Source organism: Tamandua tetradactyla, chromosome 18 (assembly GCF_023851605.1).
Source record: "Tamandua tetradactyla isolate mTamTet1 chromosome 18, mTamTet1.pri, whole genome shotgun sequence".
Taxonomy (NCBI): domain Eukaryota; kingdom Metazoa; phylum Chordata; class Mammalia; order Pilosa; family Myrmecophagidae; genus Tamandua; species Tamandua tetradactyla.
This window is the reverse complement of record NC_135344.1, coordinates 8661988-8674361: the sequence shown is the minus strand read 5'-3', so window position 1 is coordinate 8674361 and position 12374 is coordinate 8661988. Positions and strand designations below refer to the sequence as shown.

Sequence of the window (12374 nt, the reverse complement as noted above, 5' to 3'; positions counted from 1 at the left end):
TGAGAAATGGCAGTTCTGTGCACGATGCAAAATCAGTACATGCTGTCGCTCTCAACAATGTGGCTAAGGATGACTGAGCTTTTGTTTGTAATGCATTTAATTTGTTCTATAAGTTATTCATTACCATTCCCTTAGACAACAATAACATAACAGGAACCACAATAACCAACAGTTCCATAAACGGCGGGCCAGTCCCTGCACTGAGCACACAGAACTGTGAGCACTGAAGTAGCACAGAGTGGCTGGTGTCATCAAGGTCGCCTGTCTGCAGACCCGGAAGTGGGGCTGGAGTCCCGAGCAACCCTCCAGGCACGCGCAGCTGACAGGCAGCACTGGGCACAGCGGCCTGCTCCAGAGTGGTCCAGCCCCTCTGCTCTCATCCTTGCTGACTTACCCTTCTCCCCCTTCCCAAATTTCTTCCATTTTACAGAATAATAACATTAATGCAATGACAACGCAAACAGAGGAGAAGTGCCTGAAGGGTGCCACTGCCGCCTGGCAGGGGATGAGGCCAGGATACCGAGCTGGGATTGGTCAGTGAGTTCATAGTCCTTCATCCACGTTCATCGGGGAGGGCTCTTTCTTTCAGCTCTAAATGATGTTACGTCTATGAAATTCACAAATAACATTATGAGCAGTGTTTGGGAAGTTGCTTTTGGGAAAAGTGTGAATGCTCTAAAACGTGCACTGAAGCATCCTCCAGGAAATAGCATTATGTAAGCTGTAAAACCCTTAAAAATCACTTCCTTCTGATCTGGTTATGTACTTTCCTGGCTGTAGAGGGAGAATCGATGAAATGAAAGGTGGGAAACAGAGTAGGTAAAATCCCCTTATGACATTTTCCAAAGGACTCTGAAAAGCAAATATTATAAAGAGAGAGGAGAAATGATATTATTGGAAACATTGAATTTTGGAGGTGCTTTTAGTCAGGTCTTCAAAACCCACAGGAGAAAAATGATTTAAATGACACTGGCATGAGCTGACCCTTCTATATGAAGTCCTGTACCAAAGATAAATAAAGTAATTTCAGAATCCACCCACTAAATTACAGCATAACCTAGGTGAGCTATCCTCAAATTTATAAGATCTGTATTTGTGGAGCTTTAAACATATGGTTGATGAAGGTGTTTAGTTTTAAGCCTTTGCCATGCTTTAAGTACAGGAATCATCTTACCTTCCTCTCACCACTGTTTGGTGGCATTTTGGAGACATCAATAAAGCACATTTGTAAAAGCAACACAGATTCCATTCTCTGATTGAAATGAAGATGCCTTTTTCACCCTGACAATGAAATATGAAGCTTCACAAGAAACAACTGAAAATCATCAGGGCTAGAAATACGCTTTCAGAATGAGTAACTCCTACCTTTCATCTTGACCACTGATGTGCTAATAACAGCAATGACTGGAGAACAGCCATTTAAAAAAATGGCAACTTTATTAATGCCTAAACTCATACTCCTGGAGCTACAAAGCCAGTGCGTTTTTATAATTTAATGGCTCATAGTCCAACCAAGAGTGATGCTAATGTTGCACCATAAGCTCTATTGAAAATCAATCTTGTATATCTTGGTAATTTAATTTGTTCAACAGATGTGCCTTTTCAAAGGATTAATGACAGAATTTTCTCTACATAAAAAGAATGGCATTTTTAGTGCCTAATCTTATTGGTAAGTAACAGCGAGCATTCTTTTTCATTTTAACATACATACAAATTCCTTAAGAATAACTCTGCTGTATATATCCAGCCCCCACACTATTAGTTGCAAACCAGATTCAGTTCATCATCAAAGAAGTTTGGGCCAGGCAGGGAGCAAGAGAGAATTTGCACATCAATTACTTCAGAGCCTCCCAGCCAGGGGTCTGCCACACAATACAGAGCCCGAAAGAAGCCCGTGGTGCTTTCATCCAGGATAACTGGGCCTGAGACACTCAAAGAACTGAGCTGCCATGGACAACCACTTTAGGAATTGAACTTTTCCATTGTGCAAAATGGGGTTAAAAGCAGAGTACTTCTCTTATCTACTTCAGGGTTTTGGTGAGGTTGAAGCAGGCTAATATGGCTAAAATGATCTCTAAATTATAAACTTGACATGCTAACTATTTCTACTAGAATCAACACCAATTGGAAAAATGCATATCTTCTTTAATCTTCCCATCCCTTTACAGAGTCTTTTTGACAAGGCTGATTTCCGAGCAGGATTTAATGACAACAGTAGCTGTGGAAAAGCTATTACCTTAGAGGTTTCGAGTTTACAAAGTCCTTTAATGTTCTTTTATCTCATTTTGTCCTCACGGTGACCCATACCCAGAAAGAACTCAGGAACTATCATTGATAGCATCTGGTTTTACAGATTTGAACAGTGAGGTTCGGTCAGGTTTTAAAATTCCTTTAGCAGACCCCATAAGAAGTGGTACCAAATCCCCGTATCTTTCATCTATCCTACACTACCCAAATGTGGCAATACCATAAATAATTACATTTATTTTGGGTTCAGTGGATAAGAAAGGAATCCTTTCTTGGTAAAATTTGAAAGTATTTGAACAAAATAGCACAGAGGATCATCATTTTTGATTCCTTAACATAAACAGGTGGTGAATTGTTGTCTCAGGTCTTCATTTCCCAGCTACTATGACAAATACCACACAACAGTTGACTTACGGGAATTTATTGGCTCATGGTTTCAGACGCTAGAAGGCTGGCTTCTTTCTGGGGTTGGTAATGTTTGGCCAGCTGGCAATCCTTGGGTTTCTCAGCTTTCCCATTACATGGAGATGTCCTTTTCTTTCTCTTCCTGGTTCCATTGACTTTCGACTGCCTCTTTCTCCCACGGCTTTCTCCCTTATGAAGTTTCCAGTAATAAGACCAAGACCCACCCTCATTAAGCTGGCCTTAATTAAAAGTAACCTTTTCCAAAGGACCTGTTTACAATGGGCTCACATCCTCAGGGGCGGAATTAAGGTTAAGGACAGGTTTCTTTCTGGGGTCCATAACTCCACTTACCAGCCCTCACATCCAGCAAACTGGACTGCAGCCCTGACAAGGGGCTCACACACATCTCTTCCCCCTGGCACTGTCCTCCTTCTGAGTTCATAGATGAGTTTCTATACTCAGAACTCAGTAGATACCTGACAAATGTTTGTGGAATACATCTAGCATTATGAGGATGGGGCAATTTCAACCATTTTTCTCTGTGATTTTATTGTATCTGAGAAGAATGAGAAACTACTTAAAGAAAAACAGATGTGTGAGGCTCATTTGCACCTTTGAGACTAATCTTTCCCTCAACAAAGTTGGATAATAACACTTGATGGCAGGAAGCTTTGAACAGAGGGTGCTGAGGAGGCGCCAGATACCATCAGCCTTGCTCCTCTCTGGGTTTCTTCTTATTATCTTTGAGTTGCTAGGTGGGTTTTTCCTTAAAAAAAGAGGAAGAGGTCTACAAATTGCCATGGCAGAAGTAATTCCTCAAGCCTTGTTACTGTGCAATGTAATTTTGATTCTCGTTATCCATAGAAAAGCACACAAACTGAAAAGGTTTTCTTTAATCATTCAATTTATCACAACTTTTGTTCAGAGGGGAAAAAAGTAAGTACATCTGATAATGTTCAAATGTAGCAACGGCACAGAAGTAAAATACAAAAGTACATTTCCCTTTGTTCTTTTAAGCAGTGCTAAGTTTTTCTTCTGAAAAACAAGCTTTGTTTTCAAATTTTGCTTTGAGAGGCATCCTCAAGATCAACAAAATGAACCAAGTAACCAACTAGGACCCTGTTTTCAGATATCTTCATTATTCAGCCTTAGTTTGAGAATGCAGATCACTTTATCTAGACATGTATGCACGTGTATGCATGTGTGTGTGTGTGTGTGTATACATGTGTGATTCTTATCAGAACAGAGAACAGAAAGAGAAAATTTGCCGTGAGTTTCCAGAGCAGTTCTCCCAGTGCTCAGATAGACCCGGCTGGCATGAAGTCTAGGAGACCCCTCCCTTAAACTCACTGGGCATGGTCTTTGAGAGGAAAAGACACACTTCTTTAGTGGGTTCTATTTCAGCTGCAAATATATCCTTACGTGTGTCAGACAGATGTTACACTTTTTAAAGAGAAAGAAGCTCTATTCATTCACAACATAAAGTCTGAGTTCCCAATCCCAGGAGTGCCACTTATGAACTGCATGACCTTGCCGAGTACCCCCACCATTTACATGGAGCAGGACCTTCCTTAGAAGGTCATTAGAGGAAATAATGAACAGAAAGTTCTTAGGGTGGGGCCTTTCCAACAGTGAGGGCTCATGGGGGTGGGGGGAATGTTACTTATCTTAGTTACTGAGTTTTGGGTGACCCCTCAAATTCTTCACCTGAGGCAAATGCCTCACTGGCATCCAAGTCCCAGCCCTGGTGCTTAATATGTGCTAGCCATCATCATCTTCATCATCATCATCATCACCACCATCATCACCATCATCATCATCACCATCATCATGATCACCACCATCATCACCATCATCACCGATCATCACCACCATCACCACCACCATCATCATCACCATCACCATCATCACCACCATCATCACCACCATTATCACCATCACCATCATCACCACCACCATCACCATCATCACCACCATCATCATCACCATCATCATCATCATCACCACCATCATCACCATCAACATCATCATCATCAACATCATCATCATCATCACCATCACCATCATCACCATGAGGAAGTTCATCCTGCAGCTCTCTGTGTCCCAGGCCTGAGCCTGACAACACAACAAGCCTTCAACAGGCCTGGTGCTGATGTTGAGAGGGTGGTAAAGATGACAGCACCCAGCTTTTCTACATTAAAATATCAACAAAAATATTTAATAATTTGGAAAACTGGTTTAGTGTTTCCTAATTTGATCTCATTAAATAACCTTGAGGGAGTAACATTTTATGTCAATCATTCACTCATTTTTATATTTTATAAGCTTCACCATAAAGTGATTATTATTTCAAATTGTATACAAGCTAAACAAGATGTGTAATTAAAATTTATATGCTTTGGGATATATGGACCACAAATTCATTGCAAGTTTTCTTTAAAGGAAAAAAAGTGAGTGATATATAATCAAAGTCTATTCAGTTAATATAAGTTGAAATGGTAGAAGGTAAAAAGAAAATAATTATATGAAAAGATTTGATAAGTACTTACTATAATTAGTATATGTTGATATTAAAAGTTCATAGTCCTTATTATTCCCCCATAGTATACTATATATTCTAATAGCAGCTACAATAGAAATTTTATATTTGTAAATTTTAGAAATATAGATTGTGCTGGTTTGAAAGGATGTATGTAACCTAGAAAAGTCATGTTTTAATCCTAATCCTACTTTGTAAAGGCAGCCGTTTCTTCTAATCCCTATTCAGTATTGTATGTTTGAAACTGTAATTAGATCATCTCCCTGGAGATGTGATCTAATCAAGAGTGTTGTTAGGCTGGATTAGGTGGAGGCATGTCTCCACCTATTTGGGTGGATCTTGATTAGTTTCTGGAATCCTATAAAAGAGCAAACATTTTGGAGAAAGCAGGAGATTCTGAGAGAGCAGAACAACACAGGCACGAGAAGCAGAGAGTTCATCAGCCAGCGACCTTTGGAGATGAAGAAGGAAAATCCCTCCCGGGGAGATTCATGAAGGGAAGCCAGGAGAGAAAGCTAACAGATGATGCCATGCTTGCCATGTGCCCTTCCAGCCAAGAGAGAAACCCTGACCCTGTTTATCATGTGCCTTCTCACTTAGGAGAGAAACCCTGAACGTCATCGGCCTTCTTGAATCAAGGTATCTTTCCCCAGATGCCTTAGATTGGACATTTCTATAGACTTGTTTTAATTGGGACATTTTCTTGGCCTTAGAACTGTAAACTAGCAACTTATTAAACTCCCCTTTTTAAAAGCCATTCCATATCTGGTATATTACGTTCTGGCAGCTAGCAAACTGGAACACAGATTATTTCAGAAAATATACATCATTTATCTTTTTGATCAGCTATTTTTAAATGAAGTTTTCCATCTTCTATTCTTTGAAGTCTCCCATGTCAACCTACACCCTTAAAATGACTAATAATCAAAACTATCTCCTAATTAGAAGGATTTAATTTGAAATAAAATCTCGGGTAAAAACTGTGGAAAATAAAGTCAGTGTAAAAGAAAAAAATAATAAATCTTTAGAAACAAGTTTCATTAAAATAGGCCATCAAAAATCCCACTAAACTTGCTCTATGACTTTGGCCAATTGGTATATGTCTTGAGAAAATGAGGACAGCAATTCTCATTAAGGAGACAGATAAGACAAATATGGGCCAGGGTTCCCAACTGTAACCCTGGATGATTTTCATTGTTCTTTATCTATGAACATTAAGCAGGGGATGGAGTGTAAACAGGCCTCACCATGGACCTCAGATTCCTTGAAATGTCAGGGCAGTGTTATGGTTCTCATTAACAGCAAATAAAGAATTACAGATTATTTCCTCTGTGCCTAACAGAGAAAGTCAAAGATCAATAACATATGAATTATGAAAGTAGGAAAACCCTCTTAGTTTTAGCAAACATATTTTGATGATGTTGAAAGTTAAGCCATTCAAATACAAACCACTCCCTCTTTGTCCCTTCTTATCACTTTATAGAAATCCTCAATGTGTCTTCTAAGAGTTTAAGAATGGGTTCCTAGTGCCAGGACGTATTTAGAAGAATAAGTGCTGGTCTAATAAGAGGGAAATTTCTCAAAAATGAGTATGTCCAATTTCTTTTCCCAGGGTATCAACCATTCTGATTGTTTCTCAGTCTGCTCGACTTCATCAAACATTCATAGAAAGTCTGATTCAAGACATGAGGGAATTTTAATCATCCATTTAAAAAAATATCACTGACATTTTAAGTATGATATAACCAGCTTCTAAATTCTTAAGGTGTGAGGAGCGGGAAACAGGAATATGGCTCATTCATAGTGATAAGGAGTTAGGATGATAAAATTTATCAGTGGATATTTCCACTGTTTTCTGCTTGACTCCAAGGATTACAAGATGATAGGAGTTCCTTTTTACCTGATGTCCCAACCTATTAGTGTCTCCCCATGGACAGCCATTAGCCCTGGCCTGAAGTTCTAAGGAGAAGTAAAAGTTGTTGAATTGTTCCATAACCTGGAAGATCTCCCACAAGACACAAAACCTTATGCCAGATACCGCACCAGGGTATGAAGCTTTTGGTCTGAGAACATCTTCACTCAGGTACTGGATGACATACTGGATAAAGTTTGATGCTTCCCTGAAGCTCATAATTAAGATGTGAACAACTTCCATCTGAGGCTGTAGGAAAATGATGATGTCTGCACTGTAATTAGTCCATGCTAATGATAAAATATCAGCCAGGGACTTATAGAGCATAAGCACCCTTGAATGCCAGAGAAGATATCTAAGAGAATATGGTTTGAATAGTGTATTAAGAAAGAAAGCAATGCAGAGCTGTAGTTCCTTTTTACCACAGAGAACTGTATGCCTATGCTGTCAATATGTAAAGAATAAAATAACAGCCATTTCCATGTATTATTGGTTATGGTCAACAAATGATTTAGCATCTGCTCCAGATTTATCCATGAACCTTCAATCCATGATAACTACTCTCAATTTCACATTTAGAACCATTTAAAAGTTGCCAAATTACCATGAGATATATCTGAATGCCCTATAATGCTGGGCATCTTGCCATATGGATACATAAGGCAAATGCTGGCAGTGCTGAATTGAGGAAGGCTGAGCACTAATGTGAAAGATAAGCAATCAAAAGGGAAAACTTCAAAAAACTTTAAGTAATGCCCATTTAATGGCCTTCTAGAGGCCTTGCCTGTTTTAATAAAAATAATAAAAAGATTAAATAATAATAATAAAAGGAATGTTGAGTGATAGTGTGTTGGCTAAAGTTGTATGTGTGTTTAACATTCTCACAATTTCACATTTGATTAATAAATATATGTCTTAATTCCAGCTGCTAAGAAAAACACAAAACAATGGGTTGGCTTAAATGATGGGAATTTATTGAATCTCTGTATTGAGGATAGGAGAAGCCCAAAACTGAGGCATCAGCAAGGCAATGCTTTCTCCTCAAAGACTGTAGCACTCTGGGGTGGCTGCGAGTGATCCTTGGTTCTTGGCTTTTCTGTCACATGGAAATGTCCTTTCCTTCCTCCTCCAGGTTCTGTTGTCTTCTGGCTTCTTTCTGTGGCTTTCTGTCTCTATGTCTGAATTTCACTCTGCTTATAAAGGACTCTAGTAACCTGGATTCAAGCCCAACCTGATTCAGCTGGGCCACACTTAAGTGAAGTAATGTCTTCAAACATCCTATTTACAAATGGGGTGCCATATATACACACACACTGGATTGGGGGTTGGGATTTGAATGAACATGCCTTTTGTGGGGAACATGATTCAATACCCAACAATACAGTTTGTAAATAATTTTAATCAGATCTTTGACACTTCTTGATGGGTTATTTAGAAGAATTCTGTCAAATATACTTATTTGTTCAAGCCATTATAGAAGAGAGTTCATAAAATTAGGAAATCTCTCCCAACCCATTTTATAATATTAGCGTTCTGGTTTGCTAGCTGCCAGAATGCGATATGCCAGAAACAGAACAGCTTTTAAAAGGGGAATTTATTAAGTTGCAAGTTTGCAGTTCTAAGGCCATGGAAATGTCCAAATTAAGGCACCAAAAAGAGGTTACCTTCACTCAAGAAAAGCCAATGAAGTTCAGTGTTTCTTTCTCAACTGGAAAGGCACATGGTGAGCATGGTAACTTCTGCCGGCTTCCTCCCCAGGCTTCTTGTTTCATGAAACTCTCCTGGGGAAGTTTTCCTTCTTCAACTCCAAAGGTCTCTGGCTGTATGGACTCTCATGGTTCCATGACTCTGAAGCTTTTTCTAAAATGTTTCCTCTTTTAAAGTTTCCAGTAAACTAATTGTTCTAGTTTGTTAGCTGCCAGAATGCAATATACCAGAAATGGAACAGCTTTTAAAAGGGAGAATTTAGTAAGTTGCCAGTTTACAGTTCTAAGGCCAAGAAAATGTCCCAATTAAAACAAGTCTATAGAAATGTCCAATCAAAGGTATCCATCCAGGGAAAAAGACCTTAGTTCAAAAAGGCCGATGAAGTTCAGGGTTTCTCTCTCAAGTAAGAAGGCACATGGTGAACATAGTCAGAATTTCTCTCTCATTTGGAAAGGCACATGGTGAACATGATCAGGGTTCCTCTCTCATCTGGAAAGGTACAAGGCGGACATGGCATCATCTGCTAACTTTCTCTCCTGGCTTCTGGTTTCTCATGAAGCTCCCCCAGAGGAGTTTTCCTTCATCACCAAATGTTGCTGGCTCATGGACTCTCTGCTTCATGGTGTTGTAGCAGTCTCTGCTCTCTCCGAATCTCCTTCATTCTCCAAAATGTTTCCTCTTTATAGGACTCCAGGAACTTACTGAGATCCACCCAAATGGTTGGAGGCATGTAGTCACCTAATCTAGTTTAACAACCACTCTTGATTAAATCACATCCCCAGGGAGATGATCTGATTACAGTTTCAAACATACAGTACTGAATAGGAATTATTCTGCCTTTATGAAATGGGATTTAGATTAAAACATGGTGTTCTAGTTTGCTAGCTGCTGGAATGCAATATACCAGAAACGGAATGGCTTTTAACACGGGGAATTTAATAAGTTGCTTGTTTACAGTTCTAAGGCTGAGAAAATGTCCCAATTAAAACAAGTCTATAGAAATGTCTAATCAAAGGCATCCAGGGAAAGATACCTTGGTTCAAGAAGGCCAATGAAGTTCAGGGTTTCTCTCTCAAGTGAGAAGGCACATGGCGAACACAGTCAGGGCTTCTCTCTTGGCTGGACAGGCACATGGTGAATATGGTGTCATCTGCTAGCTTGGTTTCCTGTTTCATGAAGCTCCCAGGAAGCATTTTCCTTCTTCATCTCTGAAGGTCACTGGCTTGTAGGCTCTCTGCTTCTTGTGGCTATGTCATTCTGCTCTGCTCTCTCTGAATCTCTCCTTCATCTCTCTGAATCTCTCATTCTCCAAAATGTTTCCTCTTTTATAGGACATCAGAAACTAATCAAAACCCACTCAAATGGATGGAGACATGTCATCCCTTAATCCAGTTTAACAACCATTCTTAACTAAATCTCATCAATCAGGGAGATGATCTCATTACAGTTTCAAACATACAGTATTGAATAGAGATTATTCTACCTTTATGAAATGAGATTTATATTAAAACATGGCTTTTCTTAGGGGGCATACTTCCTTTCAAACCAGCACACATGGCTTTTCTAGGGGATATACATCCTTTCAAACCAGCACACTAATCAAGACACACCTGGAATGGGTGGAGTCACATCTCCCTCTAATCAAAGGTTAATACCCACAATTGGGTGTGACATCTCTCTGTGGAGATAATCTGATCAAGTTTCTGAAATACAGTACTGAAGAGAGACTAAAAGAGATGGCTGCCTCCACAAGACAGACTCAGGATTAAAACATGGCTTTTCTAATGTAAATAATCCTTTCAACCCAGCACAATTAGTGATCTTAAAATTAAAACCAGGTAAGTATCAAGTGAGAAAGGAATCTCATTTTTAATACAGATACAAAAATAATCACTTAAATGTTAGGAACAAATTCTTGTAATTAGATTTTTAAAATCAAGACATGTAGAATTTGTCACAGGAAAGCAAGGAGCCCTTAACATAAGGAAAATCTGTTAATGAAATTCATCACATTAACATATAAAATGATATGATCAGCTTTCAAAAGAGATAGAAAAGCATTTGATAAAATTTAACACTCAATTTTTAAGAAAAATTGTCTAAGTAAACTAAAAACAAAAGAGAATTCTTAATTTTAAATTATGAATCAAACAGAAAAATCATATAACAAACACCATGCTTAATCATGAAAGATTAGATGCATTCTTGTTAGGGTCAAAGTAAGCTGTCCACTAACATCACTTCTACTCAACATTATAGGGCTCCCAGAAGTGGGATTACTGGGTCAGAGACTGAATGCATGTGCATTTATACCTGTGATCTTCACTGCCAATTAGCATCCATGGATGTTGGATCACTTTACAATTCTGTTAGCAATGCCTGAGACGGTCTCTTCTCCAGAGGCCCACCAGGAAAGCAGGTTGTCAAACTGTAAAAATTTTGAGTGAGAGATGGTATCATAGTATGGTATCATGGTATCATATTCATTTATTTGTGTCTATTTTAGAAGTCTGCTAAATATGTGAGCTATAACTAATATTAAGTACATACACTACTCAGGTACTTCAGTTGGCAGCCCCCACTGAACTGTGGAGGACAGCAACAATGGGCCGCCATCTTGGATAGCCAGCCTAGTTGGTCCATCCCCATCAGCTATCAAACAGTCACTGCAGGAAGGACTTCAGCCATCCAAAGCCAGTCAATCTATGGGATCATAAGAGGTAATAAGTTGCTAATCTAGCACTAAGATGTGGGTCAATATGTTATACAGCTATACATAACCAGAATATCCCTAGCAAGTATAATCAAGAAAAAAAAAAGATAATACAAATTACCTATACTAGGAATGAAAATGGAGACATAATTATAGATTCTACAGACACTAAAAAGAAAAGTAGAGGACAATATAAATAACTTTATGATAAATAATGCACAGCTTACTCACTTGGCCCAAGAAGAATTAAAAAAGCAGAATAGCTACTAAATAAATTGAACTCATAGTTAAAATCCTTTCTATAGAAAAGTTTTCCAGGTCTAGATAGCTTCAATGACAAATTTTCCAAATATTCAGAAAGTAAATGATACCAGTCTTATATAAACTCTTCTAGAAAATAGAAAAAGAAGAAACTCTTATCAACTAATATTACGGGGGCAAAATTCCCTTGATACCAAAATCTGGCATGGATATTAAAAGAAAGGAAAATTACATCCAAAATCCGTCTTGAATAGGAACACAAAAATTCCAAATAAAATATTGATAAATAGAATCAAACACTATATCACATCATTCCAAGTGACACTTATTGCAGGATATATTAACATTTAAAAATCAAGATGTTTATCATGTGACTGTGTGATTGTAAAAACCTTGTGATTGACACTGCCTTTATCCATTGTACGGGTAGATGAGTAATAAAATAAAAACAAAAAAATAATACTAATGGCAGGCTAAGGGGTATGGGATGTTTTACCTCTCTTTTTATTTCTTTTTTTTTGGAGTAATTCATTGTGGTAATGAATGCACAACTGCATGATGATACTGTGAACCATTGTTGCATACATTGG

At 38.4% G+C, this 12374-nt stretch overlaps 1 long non-coding RNA gene across 2 annotated transcripts in view; it reads right to left on the bottom strand.

The window, feature by feature from the left end:
* The window catches only part of LOC143661954 (uncharacterized), a 104290-nt gene that overhangs the window by 56708 nt on the left and 35208 nt on the right, over positions 1–12374 (bottom strand). Inside the window, exons 1-2 of one of the 2 annotated variants that reach the window (XR_013165035.1) lie at positions 11361–11503; positions 11124–11238 (exon numbers count right to left, since the gene is read on the bottom strand). This is a non-coding gene — a long non-coding RNA (uncharacterized LOC143661954). Of the gene's footprint in view, positions 1–11029; positions 11239–11360; positions 11504–12374 lie in introns of those variants that run through there. The other variant, XR_013165036.1, reaches the window with a different exon arrangement.